The following is a 17,559-nucleotide window of genomic DNA, read 5'->3' on the forward strand; positions in this document are numbered from 1 at the left end:
TTCCATTATACTGAATGGATTTTTGTCATTTTGGTCTTGATTTATTTATTACATTTTGGTCTAGTGTTCTGAATTGCTCTGGGATTTTTCTTATGTTGTGATTTCACTTCATTACCGTCTGAAGTGCTGCATAAATACTTTACAAATTGCCTGTATGTTTAGCCTGACTGCTCTGTGCCAAGCTACCAGATGGCTGAGCACAGGTTAATTTTGGGGTTTGTTTGTGCTACACTCTGACATGCATGGTGGTTGCTGCTTGAGTACGGTATCACCCCTCAACCAGGAACCCAATTTCTTACACCAACTAATATATTGACACACATTCCACTGTTGGTCTGTTTCTACACTAAGGATGTTTTAATTTACCTCGGGCAAATGGCAGGACTTTAGAATTTGAGATGTTCATTGATTGGTTGTATTCTGTTAGACAGTTCAGCAAAAGATGATGCCCAACTGAAGTGTATTATTAATAACAGATCACCCCGAGTGGGACGGATATGCCCAGACGTGGGTCCCGTGCTCTCCGTGTCACTGGAGTCAATCTATTCTGGCTGATGAGGGCTGACAGCCTGAAACTGGTCTTAGGATGCTTCTTTCCAGTCAAGGGAGGACCTGGCCTGGCAGTTCGGGCTGGACTGCTCCCATTGGGAGCAGGGTCAAGACTGAAATGCATATGGCTGGTTCCAAACAGGAATGGCATGGGGAGCAAAAAAATGACGGATTTAGGCTCAGAAATCTGTAATGGAGTGAATGTATGACATTGTTCTACATTCTGTCCATCAATTGTTCTTTTTGCATTTGTCACCCCAAGTGGGGCGGGTATGCTCAGACGTGGGTCCCATTCTCTCCATGCCACTGGAGTCAAGCTATCCTGGCTGATGAGGGCTGAAAGCCAGAAACTGGTCCTAGGATGCTTTTTTCCAGTCCAGGGAGGCCCTGGCCTGACAGTTCGGGCTGGACTGTTCCCGTTAGATGCAGGGTCAAGACTGATTTGCATATGGCTGGGTCCAAACTGGAATGGCATGGTGAGCAAAAAAACAATAGATTTAGGCCCAGAACTCTGTACTGGGGTGAATGTATGATATTGGTCTGCATTCTGTCCCTCAATCGTTCTTTTTGCATTAATCGTCAGTGCCAGCCGTGGCGGCAGAAGCCACAAATGTCTTTCAAAACACTCCAAATTCAATCGGAAAGGAGGCGGGACACCAATTCAAGCCACATGTTATTTATTGAGCAAAAAACAACGCGTGTTGGCCGGAACGGCGTTTGTCAAGTTACTATACAACTGCCAGTGGTGCCATTAAATACGTCGTAATAGAAATAAAAAAACTACAATGCGTAATGTTAGCGATAATCAAGATACTGTAAAAAGGCATATGTCGATCAGGATGGAGAACCTTATAGATATTATTAAAGAAATGTATAAACAATTGTATACTAATACTGGTGTGATCGCAAAATAGTTATCATAATTACGAGCAGGACACATCCTCTTGCTCCCTGTTCTGGAGTGAAGACGTGCCAGCTGGAGTTTCCTCCCATATCCATCAGGGCGCAGTAGGCATAGAGATCACCAACTAGAGACCTCGCAGGCTTTTGGGGTTCTGGTTTGATTGATTTTGATTTTTGAATTTATAGAATGTACCATTTACCCAAAGGCATCAAGGAGCTAATACTGGCTGTTCATTGCTAAAACCTAACTGAAAATCCACCTAAATAGTTGGCTACAAAGCATATAGGCAAGTTTTAAGAGCGTTCCTAAAAGGCAGCAACTGTAGGATAGCCCTCAAGCTTTGCTGAAGAGAGTTCCAAAGATTACTTGCAGCAATCGAGAAGGTTCTATCACCCCATTTCTTCTTTTGAGTCCTAGGCACAGCGTGCAAGTATCGGTGTACCGAACACAAGTGTCTACTTGGGGAATACCAGTGAAACATATCTTTAATCCTCTCCAGACTGGAAAGAAAAAGGGCCTCATGCACTGTACAGAGCACCTTAAACATATTATGCTTTCAGGTGGGGAGCCAATGTTGGGCTCCCAAACCCATAGAAGCCGATTGGCGCATGGGAATGTCAAAAGTAATTCTAGCAAGCGCATTCTGTTCTACTTGGAGTTTGTGCTGAGTGCTGATGTTGGAGTCCAGCTAGAATGAGTTACAATAGTCCAATTTGGACATAACCGGGGCTAATGCAACCTGCATGTGTGCAGGCTGAGGTAAATGAGGAACAATTTTTCTGAGCATCCTTATGATCCAGAAACAAGTTGCAACAGTGCAATTGGTCTGGGCATTGAGTGTGAATTCAGTATCTAAGAAGACTCCAAGGTTTTTGACCTTCTCCACTGGGAAGGGACATGTGCCGAAGGTGTCTGGCCTCCGGTTACTATTCAGGCAAGGGCCAAAGAGCAGCACCTCGATTTTATCACCATTTATTTTGTGAAAGTACCGTCCCATCCGGTCTGAAGCTGCCGACATGCATTGAGAGAGGTTTTCTACCATGGTGGCCGAGTTCTTGGGAGCTCACACGATAATCTGTGTGTCATCGGCGTATGATAACACCTGCATCCCGAAGGCCCATATTATATCTACAAGTGGTGACACGTAGAGGTTAAAAAGCGTAGGGCTTAGTGATGAGGCCTGCGGCACTCCACATGGCAGAGAAAAAACCTCTGATTAGTACTGCTGTACCATCACCCTCTGTAAGCGATCCCTAGGGAAATAAGACAGATGGGCTAGGGCTTGTGTGATACCCATGTCTCGAAGGTGCTTAATCAACAGCAAGGGTGAGATGGTTTCAAACGCTGCTGATAGATCCAGGAGTACCAATGCCACACATTGTCCTTTGTTCACTAAACCATGGCAATTATGCAATCCTATGGTTGATGACGTACTTACTTCTGGGATACAGTGAGTTGAAGATGGGCTGCCAAGGTCCAGGGTCACGATATGTTTGCAGTGCCATAACCTCATCTCTGGCGCAGTCTTTGAAATTGTCCGCATGGGCACCCTTCTCTTTTCACAGCCGCAGTCTGCATTAGCACATTTCTCTTGTGTAGTGGCACAGTCCTCTAGGACATGCTTCTCTAGTGAAGCAACTCAGTCCTTGCTGGCACATTTCTCTGGCAAAGAGGTAGAGTCTGCTTGGCATGCCCCTTTGGTATAGCAGCACAGTCCATGCAGGCGTGCTTATTGACATGGTCCCTAATGGAAACTATTCGCGTGGATTGACTGTGCTCCTTTATTATCTGGCCCGCAGATCTCTCCCCCTCAGTATTCCACACCACTGGGAGTCAAGTTCTAGTGCTTTAAATACATCACACCTCTGCTGGGTGGCAGAATCCCTCCTTGTCTTAGTAGCAGGTTGACTTCAAAGTGCTGTTACTCAGTTTACCAACCTCAGGAGGATGCAAGGCTGACCTAGCCCTGCTGGGATTCAAGCTGAAGTTGTGACACATAGATCACAGCAAATATTAGAGGGGAGTCTTAACATACTGCGCTTTCTTGCTAGCATGCAAAAAGAGCTTAGTGACTGATGTAAAAGAAACACATGACTACACTGAGGTAACATTTGATTGTATTATTGACTGGCAGAAATACCTGAGCACCCTATTAAACAAGCATAATTGAGGAAGGTTTAGGAAGATTGTTAAATTAAAAAAAAAAGTGTTTTCATGTTTCCTTTCAATGGAGAATAGTTTCCACGCACATCCTTCCTTCTTAAACCCACCTGGGGAACAAGTTGGATTTTGATGCAATATCTCACATTTTCTACAGCACTTTCATCTGCATCATTCAGGCATACAATGTAAAATACAGATACTCTTGAGAAAGGCATTGCAATGTTTATTCACCTATTATTGTAGGGTAACACCCTCACACCCACAAAAAATAAGAGATGTAAAATGGCAGAAAAAGCACCATTTTAAAATGATGGATTTTTCACCATTTTAAGTGCACTTTACGATCGTTAACTCCGCAATTCATGAGAATGAGATAAAATTAGCATTCTGGACGGTATGTTGAGGAAGTGAAGGTACACCTCGGCATGCGCTAAACGTTTTTACTTACATTCATTATTTTGCGAATTTAGCTATTTAGATCCAATAAAGAGGCCGTACATGAAGTGCTAGCTAAACTATATAATTTGTTACCTTCTTGACCGAAACATATTTACTATCCCAATTTTCAGCTATCCTCCAAAAACGCAAGTTCTGAAGAAGGCCTCTTGCAAATGTGTTACTTAATTTATGTTTCAATATATTTCTTCACTGAAAGGAGCAACTCTCTATCCACCTATTTATAAGAGCCGTGCGTGTCACAGTGTTTGCTCTCATGCTTTTAAAGCTGTGCCACGAAATTAATTGGCTCCCCCTGTGAACCATTACTCATATTCATATTATGTGCTCTATTGTGATACGTCATTCTATTCTTATACCACCGGGAGTGACACATATATTGCAAATCTCATTTTGCAAATCATAAATAATGTTGGCTGAATATTTGTCCTTGTCTGTACAAAATAGGCTCATGTTCTCACAGAGTGCAGATGGTTACCATATCGCTGGCCCTTTTGTGGCCCTCTAATACAAAACGATTTTGTTTACTGTCATAGATAGTCTAACTATTTCTAATTTGTTTAAATCCTCATTGGCAAGATTTGTTTGCAACATGAGAAACCATTCAACATTATATTATTAAACCAAATATTTCACCCATTTAGAGTTAATTTGTGTTTTCATGCAGAAACGTTGAAATCAAATTATTATTCCCAAACTTCCTTCTTTGGTCTGTTTATGGTAGTCTTGAGTAAAGCTGCCATTCTTGGAAGTCAGAAATTGTAATGTTATTGTTAATTAACATGTTGTAGTGACTTCTACATTTCTCTGTTAGCAGTCTCTCTTTCTTCTCCTACTAGAATGTTAACATGTGTGTGGTAATAGAATCCTGGCTGAGCTTCAATGTCAGTTGAGACTTGGGGGTTGTACTAAGATGACATGCTCCTGGTGGGTTTAAGTTTAATCTCAATTTTTACATCTACTTAATCCATGTACCTTTGGCTCTATATCCTTGTACCTCGTACCACCTAACTTCTAATAAACAACATCTTCAATCAACTACTGGACCATTCTTCATTCAACGTTCACTACACATGTGTATAGCGAACAATCATCCATTAATAGGGCATCCCGGCGCCTTTCAGTAGTTTACTAACTCCAAGCCTACATCAAGCTCAAAACAAGCATTGGCAATGTCTCTAATGTTGGCTATTATGTATTGAAAGCTATATGCAAGCTTGATTAACAGGCAGATGCACAGTTGCTTCACGTTCAGTACCGGTGTTGTTTGTTTAGCGTGGTGCATACTAGTTAGGTCTTGCCTACCAGACTTTTGGGAAAGATCTATTGTGGGGTCCCATATGGTAGAGTAGGCTTAAAAGCCACCCATTGCTTACCCTTAGTTAGCTTTATTGTCACTCTCATTGTCCTGTCCATTGTGGGTTTCTCCCCGCCAAGGTACATAAAAAATTAATTACCAATAAATAATTAATTAACAATAAATTAATTATCAATATCAATAAATACAATTAAAAAAATTACTTAAACACAATTACTTCCCACACTAAATAAAAAATAATGAATAATTCAAAATATGTTGTATTTCATTTACTATAATTAAATTACTTCCCACCCTTTTCCCCTATAAACCACAACCTGCTACGAAATCAAATTATGCAAAAATGTAATAACATAAAATCCATTACTTTAAAAAAATTCAAACAAACATTACTAAAATAGTAAAATAATACATACTTTTAACACATATTCTAACACTTAAAACACTATAAAAAAATAAAAATTTTTAACAACTATATTACGACTGTCGATATTACTAAATTCGATATTAAGAAAATCGATATTTCTTTCGGGAATTTCGATTTTCTGCACCACTATATTTTTTCAATTCGATAATCTGTCCATTCTATATAAAAAACTTGATATTCTGTCCAGTCGATATTTTTTTTTCGATATTGTGAATAGTCACCAAAAAAAAGGGCGTCTGTGTCGTTTCATAAGTACGCACATGTGTGATGATGCATGTGCATATCTACAAAATGACACAACTAGTGACAGCTGCTGCGTCACCCCCCTGTTTTTCTTTATTTTCTGTTTTCTTTTTTTGTCAGAAGGTTTGGTTATGCCAATGATTGTTCACTATACAAATGTGACAGTGCTTTTCATGAGCAAGGAGGAAACGTGTTAGAGCAGTGAAAGGTAGAGGTGCAAGTAGAGAGAACAGTATTTGATGTATGTGGGGTAAGGGACGGAGTAGCCACCTGGTTCACCGACGACCTCAAGAACATAAGGAAATCATGCCGAACCCTCGAGAAGACCTGGCACCATCACCAAACAACATAGAACCTCACAGCTCTCAAGAACACCACCCGCAAACACCACCAACTGATCCGCACCACCAAAAGGACCACTTTAAAAGAACGCCTAGACAATAACGTTCACAACAGCATGGAGCTCTTCAGCATCGTGAAAGAACTCTCCAACCCCAGTGCCAACTCCAACGATATCCCACCCTCGCAAGACCTCTGCGACTCCCTCGCCACCTACTGCCAGCGACATACATGACAGCTTCGACGCCCAGACCCCGCTACCAGCCACCAAGACAACACCCCCCACCGACACCCTCAGCACCTGGACCCCCGTCAGCATTGAGGACACCACCCACGTCATGAACACCATCCACTCTGGCTCACCATCAGACCCCTGCCCTCACCACATATTCAACAAAGCAGGCGCGCCATCGCACCCCACCTACGGAACGTCATGAACAACTCCTTCTTGTCCGCCACCTTTCCGGAGAGCTGGAAGCATGCCGAGATCAACGCCCTACTGAAGAAACCCACAGCGGACCCAAAGGATCTCAAGAACTTCCGGCCCATCTCTGTTAGGAATTAGAAACCTTGACATGTGGGATTGGTGCAGAAACTCCGGTATTTAGACCATAGCCCTAACCACTGTAAATTCATAGCATTTATTGATGCTCCCTAGCGCAAGTAAAGAGGCGTGTCGGAACGTAGCCGTTGCTTGGCTTACTGTTCCAGTACCACGCCCCCTTTCCACTTCCTGGTTCCTGATCACGTCCTCCGTGGCGTGTTGCAGATCCCTCTGGGCGTTTGTGGAGAAAGTCCTTCCTGCATCTTGCTGCCGTCCCTTGCTGCAGTGCCCCGCTTTCCTTGTGCGCAGTGAAAAAGTTCTTGCCGGTGTTCGGCATTTCTCTATTATCGCGCTCGAGCAAGCTTGGGTTCTTTCCCTACCCTTCCTCACGCATTGTGCGGGCGTCCTGCTCGACTCCTTTCTTTAGCCTCCAGGCTTTGTGGCACTAAGCAACCTTATTTCTCCCTTTTACATTTTGATACCTTCTGAGAGAGAGCGCTCCGCCCTGGTTGTTCCTAAGGGCCGGGTGTCTCTCCTCCTGAGTGTGTTACCACTCCGCTGTTCACTCCCCTACACAGCCGGTTGGGACACCTCACTCCTTATCTTGTTTTCTTTTGTGTGTCTGGTGTGTGAGTCCTTCGATAGTTCTGTCCTACCTGGCCTGTTCTTTTGGGTCTACGGAATTCCCTCTTCACAGAACTCATCTATACGGCGATCACGACCTTCATTTGGGGGTAAGAATACCTGGTACAACCCTGCATGTCAATGTTTTAAAAGTTACAGTGACATCTAGATAAGAGTGTATATTACCTAGTGCTACCTGGTTTTGTTTCCTAGCCTGGACCACCACCTGAGACTCTTTCTACTACAAGCTGACCCCCTCGTATGAGGAGAGTGGTGGACACTCCTTGGGTTATTCCCTCATACTTTTAGGGGACAGTAGACAGGAGTGTGTTTCATATAGCATTCTTGCTTCTGTGTCCTGGAGGTGAAGGGATTCTTCTTCGTTCCCGTGTAAGTTGGTCAATTTGTTAACAGAAAGCCAAGCCCACGAAATATCTTTCCCCTGAACGAAGATGAATCCCGACCCTTCTTTGGGTGCTACTGACCTTAACCTCCAGGTCCATACCACGGAAGACCTAACTGCTGCTTTAGTGGCCCTTCAGTCAGAGGTGGGTAGATTGGGTGTCGAAAACCAACGACTACAGGCAGAGGTTCATCAGTTAAGAACAGCTAATAGAGAAACAGGAACTATCCCTAAATCTCGCAAGACCTACATACAACCAGCCAGATTCACTCTGGGTTCTACAGAAACAGAAAAAGGGGCTGGCGGTGATTCCACCATGTCTCCTGTCCAAGTCACAGTGCATACTCCTAGCCCAGTTCCCTTAGCAATGCCCGAGAGATTCACAGGGGATAGTACCAAATATGATGTGTTTATGAACCAATGCCAGCTCCAGTTCTTATGCAAAGCTGCAGCGTTCCCAGATGACTCTGCTAAAGTGGCCTTCATCATTTCCTATCTTGCTGGGAATGCAGCTGAATGGGCTGTACCAATGGTACAGAATAATGATCCTCTATTATACGATCTCTCCCTGTTTCAAGAGAATATGAGAAGCTTCTTCGCTAAGCATATTTATATGCAAGCCAGCGATACAGCTCTACTAAATCTTGAACAGGGATCCAAAGACCTCCTTACTTACATCACTACTTGTAATCGTCTGGTTTCTGAAACACATTGGCCAGAAGATAAGAGGACCTCCTTGTTTTACCGTGGGTTATGTGATGAGTTAAAAGACTTACTCTCTCAAATAGTTAACCCACCGGAAGACTGTGCCACATTTATTGATCTAGTCGTCAAGTTGGATCATCGACTGCATGAGAGGAAAGGGGAAAAGAATCGAAGTAGTGTACCCAGATTTGTATTGACCAGACCAGAGAAACCCCTACTAAAAGACACCCCAGAACCCATGCAAATAGGGGGAATAAGAGGTCCTTTATCCACAGAAGAAAAGGATAAGAGAAGAAAGCTGAATCTATGCTTGTATTGTGGCAAAGGGGGCAATTATGCAAAAGATTGCCCAGTTCGCCCCAAAACACCAAGACTATCAGCCAGCAGCCTTTCTAGTTCGGAAAACTAGAAAGCTTGAGGAACAGAGGGATCAATTCCTCAAGCCACAAACCCCAGCAGATCTCTACCAACAAACTATTAACACACCAAGTGGTAAAACACTTTACGTTACCCGTCACCCTCACTTACATGAATCAAAAACAGTACAACATGTCTATTCTTTTAGATTCCGGAGCTACTGGAAACTTTTTTTTACCTAAAACTCGCTAAACAACTGGGTCTGTCTTTTGTTGCTAAACAACAACCTGAATCCATATGGGCTGTAGACGGGTCCGAGTTGTCTTCTGGATTGATAAGTTATCAAACCTCGCCTATGGTCATAGTTTTTAACAATGGACATTCTGAGAGTATTGTTTTTGATTTAATAGATGCTCCAAATTTCGGTGCTATTTTGGGAGTTCCATGGTTACAGGTACACAACCCGTTAATAGACTGGGTAAAAAGAACTGTCACCTTGATATCCCCGTACTGTAAAGCTCACTGTTACCATGAAGCCATAGAATAAGATCTCCTGTTATATTGTGCTGTTCAAACAGGGGCTGACCTGAGGCTACCTGACCATTATCTGGATTATAAAAGCGTATTTAGTGAACAAGAAGTTACTAAGTTGCCTCCGCACAGGAGCTATGATTGTCGCATCGACTTAATACCCGGTGCAGACTTGGCCTGTAGCCGCATTTACGCCCTGACTACCTCAGAAACAGATTATCTGAAGGGTTATTTAGATGACATGCAAAAAAAGGGGTTTATCAGGCCCTCTACTTCACCTGTGTCCTCCCCTCTGTTTTTCACTGATAAAAAGGAAGGTGGGCTCAGGGCATGCCTGGATTACAGAGCATTGAATAGAATTCCCATAAAAAAACAAATACCCACTTCCTCTAATTCCTGTCCTCCTTGATCAAATTAAAGGAGGAAAAATCTTCACCAAAATCGATCTCAGGGGTGCTTACCATTTGATACGCGTCAAGCAGGGTGACGAATGGAAAACCGCCTTTCGCACCAAATTCGGTCTTTATGAATATTGCGTCATGCCGTTTGGTTTGTGTAACGCGCCTGCGGCATTTCAACATTTTATCAACGACATCTTAAGGGAATATATCGATATTTTTGTCATAGTCTATATTGACGACATCCTTATATTCTCACAGAATGAAACTGATCATGTAGAGCATTTTCGGAAAATCTTGAACAAATTGCAAGAAAACCTCTTGTTCGCCAAATTGGATAAAAGTGTATTTCACACTGCAGAAGTGGACTTTCTGGGCTTCATAATCAAGCCTGACGGCATTCAGATGGACCCCAAGAAGGTGGAAGCTTTGGTTAAGTGGACATCCATCAAAGAAATACAGTCTTTTTTAGGCTTCGCCAATTTTTATCGGCGATTTATCGACCGCTTTTCTGATTCTGTTTCCCCGATCACAAAACCTTTGAGAAAAGGGGTGCCTTTTGTATGGTCGGCCGAAGCAGAACAAGCCTTCTGTGACTTAAAAGACAAGTTCACCACTACTCCCATCCTTCATCACGCCGAATGTCTGACAAAATATCGATAACACAAATATCGATATACAAAAATATCGGAACAAAAATATCGAAGTCAAAAATATAGGAATCCTATCCCTAACAAGGTAAGTACAAATATATCGAAAAAAAATATAGAATGACAAAAATATCGTTTTTTGTAAAATATCGTTTTTTTTATTAAATAAAAATCTAATATTAACAAAATAATACTTATAAATGTAATAAACATATTTAAAAATGTACTATAATATTTAAAATTAATACATAATGTAATACAAATTAATATTAATAAATATATAATACATAATATATTTTTCATTAATATTAACTCTAAATTAATTATTTTCATAACTTATAAAAAATAAAAATATAATAAATTACTAATACATTTATACACATAAAATAATCACATAAATAACAATTAATAACAACATAATACTAATAAAAAAGCTAAATACATTTTAGATAGTGTATGAGTAAAAATTACTATTCCCACTCCAGAGAGTGCAACAGTAGGGAAAGTGTTGGATAGCGTAGGGGTAACAATTACTATTCCAACTCCAGAGAGTGCAACAGTAGGGAAAGTGTTGGATAGCGTAGGGGTAACAATTACTATTCCCACTCCAGAGAGTGCAACAGTAGGGAAAGTGTTGGATAGCGTAGGGGTAACAATTACTATTCCAACTCCAGAGAGTGCAACAGTAGGGAAAGTGTTGGATAGCGTAGGATTAAAAATTACTATTCCAACTCCAGAGAGTGCAACAGTAGGGAAAGTGTTGGATAGCGTAGGGGTAACAATTACTATATCAACTCCAGAGAGTGCAACAGTAGGGAAAGTGTTGGATAGTGTAGGGGTAACAAATACTATTCCAACTCCAGAGAGTGCAACAGTAGGGAAAGTGTTGGATCGCGTACGGGTAACAATTACTATTCCAACTCCATAGAGTGCAACAGTAGGGAAAGTGTTGGATAGCGTAGGGGTAACAATTACTATTCCAACTCCAGAGAGTGCAACAGTAGGGAAAGTGTTGGATAGCGTAGGGGTAACAATTACTATTCCAACTCCAGAGAGTGCAACAGTAGGGAAAGTGTTGGATAGCGTAGGATTAAAAATTACAATCCCAACTCCAGAGAGTGCTACAGTAGGGAAAGTGTTGGATAGCGTAGGGGTAACAATTACTATTCCAACTCCAGAGAGTGCAACAGTAGGGAAAGTGTTGGATAGCGTAGGGGTAAAAATTACTATTCCAACTCCAGAGAGTGCAACAGTAGGGAAAGTGTTGGATAGCGTAGGGGTTGAAATAACATACTTATAAAAATAATTCATTTTTACTTAATTACATTAAAATTAGTTCCCACCATATTCCCCTATAAACACACAACCCACAACAGAACACATTTATCAATTAATGAATTATTTAAAATTAATTACCAATTAATTTTAATTATTTACCAATTAATAACAATTAATGTATGCTTCCTACTAATTAATCATTAATTCTACATAATTAAATTACTTCCCACCCTATTCCCCTATAAACCCATAACCCGCTACAGAACATATTTATCAATTAATCAAATAATTAAAATTAATTAAAAAGCATTCTCAATTAATGAATTATTAATTCCTACTAATTAATAATTAATTTAACATAATTAAATTACTTCCCACCCTATTCCCCTATAAACCCATACCCGCTACAGAACATATTTATCAATTAATCAATTAATTAAAATTAATTAAAAAGAATTCTCAATTATTAATTAATAATTCCTACTAATTAATAATTAATTTAACATAATTAAATTACTTCCCACCCTATTCCCCTATAAACCCATAACCCGCTACAGAACATATTTATCAATTAGTCAATTAATTATAATTATTTAAAAATTATTCTCAATTAATTAATTTATAATTCCTACTAATTAATAATTAATTTAACATAATTAAATTACTTCCCACCCTATTCCCCTATAAACCCATAACCCGCTACAGAACATATTTATCAATTATGCAATTAATTATAATTATTGAAAAATTATTCTCAATTAATTAATTTATAATTCCTACTAATTAATAATTAATTTAACATAATTAAATTACTTCCCACCCTATTCCCCTATAAACCCACAACCCGCTACAGTACTAAAAGACAACATTTAATTAAATTACATTAAAAATAAATTATTACACATAATAAATACAATATAATATACAAAAAATGTATTTAAACATCGATATTAGTAACATCGAAATTATTTACTTCGATATTACTGACATCGATATTTAAAACTTCGATATTACTAATATCGATATTAGGAGTGTCGATATTACTTACCTTCTATATTATGTCCCTTCGATATTTAAACTTCGATATAATTGTATATCGAAATTTAAAACTCGATATTTTGTCTGTGTACCATCACGCCGATAACACACAACCATTTTTTGTGGAGGCGGATGCTTCTCAATATGCTGTAGGGGGAATCCTTTCCCAGAGAGACACCGAGACAGGACAAATGCATCCTATAGCATATTTCTCAAAAACCTTATTACCTGCTGAGAGAAATTATACTATAGGAGAAAGAGAACAGTTGGCCATTAAGCTATCCTTTCAGGAGTGGAGACATCATTTGTGAGGATCCCCCCATGTAGTCACCATTTATTCAGACCACAAAAACCTTCAGTTCTTTAAATCTGCAAGAGCTCTCACGCCAAGGCAAATGAGGTGGCTGTTATTCTTTAGTGAATATGATTTTTTGATCACCTATCGACCTGGGTCACAGCAGGGAAAGGCGGATGCCTTGTCACGGTTAGGACATGAAAAAAGCACAGACAAGGAACAACCCCTTCCTATTATTCCTGCGAACAAGATACTTGGGGTGGGAGAAAAAGACTACAAACTCCTTGATGATATCAAGGAACATCTCCTAGCCATGCCATCTGAAGACTGGTTGCAAAATCCCCTACATACCATCAGAGAAGGGTTGTATTACCATGAAGACAAACTGTATGTCCCTACTTCCGCTCTTCAACAAAAGATCATAGAGTGGTGTCATAGTAGCACCTTGTCCGGACATCCTGGCAGTCGTAAAACAAATGAGCTGTGCCACAGATGGTTTTGGTGGGAATCCATGTCCAAAGATGTGTTAGCCTATGTGCAATCCTGCGCCACCTGTGCACGTCAAAAGGCTTCGCATTGCGCGCCTACAGGGCTCCTAAGACACCTAGCCGTTCCTCCATCACCCTGGCACACCATAAGCATGGATTTTATGACTGATTTTCCCTCCTGTCAAGGTTACACCACTATTTTTGTAGTAGTGGATTTGTTGTCTAAAATGGGACATTTCATTCCTCTGAAAAAACTACCTTCCTCTAAAGAACTAGCGTCTGTCTTCTTGGACAATATAGTAAAGCTGCATGGATTACCCACAGTCATCATCTCTGATAGAGGTCCCCAGTTTGTCTCAAAGTTCTGGCGGGGGCTGTGTTCCGCTCTGGGTATTGATCACAGACTTTCCACCGCCTATCACCCCCAAACCGATGGGCAAACAGAAAGGACAAATCAGACCCTAGAACAGTTCCTGCGTGTTTTTTAACATCCATTCCATCTACTTGGGTTCAAGCTCTTCCAGTGGCAGAATTCACTTACAACAATTCTAGTCAATCCGCCACAGACGTCTCCCCTTTTTTCTTTTTGCATGTGCAACACCCTAGAATGATTCCTATTGTGTTACAGCCAGATGAAACATCTGTACCAGCACTAGATGAACATCATGCACACATCTAGGATGTATGGGAATCAGCAAAGACAGAGCTAGGTAAAGCCAAAGAAACCATGAAAAGACAAGCTGATAAACACAGAAGGGAAGAACCTATGTACAAGGTAGGAGAGAAAGTGTGGCTGTCCACTAGAAACCTTAGGATGGAAGATCGAAAAAATTCCAACCTAGATTCATAGGTCCCTTTCCTATAGAGAAAATCATATCCCCTGTCACCCTGAAAATGCAATTGCCCCCTTGCATGAAAATACATCCCGTCTTCCACAGTTCCTTGATCAAAAAATACCTACCCTCCGTTGTCCCTGAGATTCCTCCTCCCCTTGTACAAATCAAAGGTGAAGCTGAATATGAAGTACATAAAATTCTGGATTCCAGGAAATCTAGAGGCAGACTCCAATACCTCATAGATTGGGTAGCGTACCCCCCAGAAGACAGATCTTGGGAGCCTGCTGAAAACATCCATGCAGCCAGATTAATCAGACAATTTCACAGACTCCATCCCTCCAAGCCTGGTCCTGGGAATAGGCCTTTGAGGAGGGGTACTGTTAGGAATTAGAAACCTTGACATGTGGGATTGGTGCAGAAACTCCAGTATTTAGACCATAGCCCTAACCACTGTAAATTCATAGCATTTATTGATGCTCCCTAGCGCAAGTAAAGAGGCGCGTCGGAACGTAGCCGTAGCTTGGCTTACTGTTCCAGTACCACGCCCCCTTTCCACTTCCTGGTTCCTGATCGCGTCCTCCGTGGCGTGTTGCAGATCCCTCTAGGCGTTTGAGGAGAAAGTCCTTCATGCATCTTGCTGCCGTCCCTTGCTGCAGTGCCCCGCTTTCCTTGTGCGCAGTGAGAAAGTTCTTGCCGGTGTTCGGCATTTCTCTATTATCGCGCTCGAGCGAGCTTTGGTTATTTCTCTACCTTTCCTCACGCATTGTGCGGGCGTCCTGCTCGACTCCTTTCTTTAGCCTCCAGGCTTTGTGGCATTAAGCAACCTTATTTCTACCTTTTACATTTTGATACCTTCTGAGAGAGAGCGCTCCGCCCTGGTTGTTCCTAAGGGCCGGGTGTCTCTCCTCCTGAGTGTGTTACCACTCCGCTGTTCACTCCCCTACACAGCCGGTTGGGACACCTCACTCCTTATCTTGTTTTCTTTTGTGTGTCTGGTGTGTGAGTCCTTCGATAGTTCTGTCCTTCCTGGCCTGTTATTTTGGGTCTACGGAATTCCCTCTTCACAGAACTCATCTATACGGCGATCATGACCTCCATTTGGGGTAAGAATACCTGGTACAACCCTGCATGTCAATGTTTTAAAAGTTACAGTGATATCTAGATAAGAGTGTATATTACCTAGTGCTAACTGGTTATGTTTCCTAGCCTGGACCACCACCTGAGACTCTTCCTACTACAAGTTGACCCCCTCGTATGAGGAGAGTGGTGGACACTCCTTGGGTTATTCCCTCATACTTTTAGGGGACAGTAGACAGGAGTGTGTTTCAAATCGCATTCTTGCTTCTGTGTCCTGGAGGTGGAGGGATTCTTCTTCGTTCCCGTGGAAGTTGGTCAATTTGTTAACAATCTCCCTTCTTCCCTTCCCAGCGAAGGTCATCTAGAAGACCGTCAACAAATAGCTGACCACCTTCCTCGAGGCAAATGGCTCCCTCGACACTTCCCAGTCTGGGTTCCGAGCCAACCACAGCACCGAGAACCCCCTCATTGCAGCCACCGACGACATCAGGACCATGCTCACCAACGGGGAAACCGCCGCCCTCATCATTCTAGACCTCTCTGCCGCCTTCGGTACCATCTGCCACTGAACTCTAAGATCCTGCCTCCACAACGTAGGGATCCAAGGAAAGGCCCTGGAATGGATCACCTCATTTCTCTCCGACAGAACCCAGAGAGTCCGCCTCCCTCCCTTCCGGTCCGCCGCAACCAAAATCATCTGCGGCGTACCCCAAGGCTCCTCACTCAGCCCGACCCTCTTCAATGTCTACATGAGCCCCCTCGCCGCCATCGTACACAAACACAACCTCAACATCATCACATATGCCGACGACACCCAGCTGATCCTCTCCCTCACCAAAGACCCAGCCAGGAAGGAATAAAAGACGTCACGGAATGGATGATATACAGTCGCCTAAAGCTAAACTCAGACAAAACTTAGGTCCTCATCATGGGAACATCACAATCTGCCTGGAACGACTCCTGGTGGCCCGCCACGCTGGGCTCTCCACTGACATCCACGGACCATGCACGCAACCTAGGATTCATCTTGGACTCCTCGCTCACCATGTCCAAACAAGTCAACGCCATCTTGTCCTCATGCTTCAACACCCTGCGCATGCTTCGAAAGATCTTCAGGTGGATCCCCACCGAAACAAGAAGGACAGTCACCCAGGCCTTCGTCACCAGCCGGTTGGACTACGGAAACGCCCTATACGCAGGAACCACAGCAAAACTTCAGAACAGACTCCAGCACATACAGAACGCATCCGCACGCCTCATCCTGGACATCCCCCGACACAGCCACATAACCGCCCACCTGAGAGACCTGCACTGGCTCCCCGTCAACAAATGAATTACGTTCAGGCTCCTCACCCACGCACACAACGCACTTCACAACACCGGACCCGAATACCTCAACGGACGCCTTACGTTCTACACTCCAACCCGCCAGCTCCGCTCCGCCACCCTCACCCTCGCCGCCATCCCACGGATCCGCAGAACCACCACCGGAGGAAAATCGCTCTCCTACCTCCCCGCCCACCAACGTCTGACCAAGGAACACATCACCTTCAGGAGACACCTCAAGACTTGGCTGTTCGAGCAGTAGCAGCACCGCCCCCTCTCCCCCGAGTGACTTGAGACCCCCACAGGTGAGTAGCACGCTCTATAAATTTCTTGATGGATTGAGTAGCACACACCCAAGTGAAAGCACTGTGCCAAATTGGAAAGGGGAGTTTTCAAAGGTAAAGGGGCGAAGTGCAGCACCTGGCCAGCTGGTGATAATACGCAGCAGAGGGATCTGGGTAAAAACAGCAGAGGGTCAGTGGGTAATGGGACAGTGCAGGGTTCAAGTAGGTCAAAGAGCAGCACAAGGTTTAAAGTGGTAGAGGAGCAGAGCAGGGTCCAAAGAGGTGAAGTAGAAGTACATGGTCCAGATGTAGGGGAGATGCACAGA

Source organism: Lissotriton helveticus, chromosome 4_1 (assembly GCF_964261635.1).
Source record: "Lissotriton helveticus chromosome 4_1, aLisHel1.1, whole genome shotgun sequence".
Taxonomy (NCBI): Eukaryota; Metazoa; Chordata; class Amphibia; order Caudata; family Salamandridae; genus Lissotriton; species Lissotriton helveticus.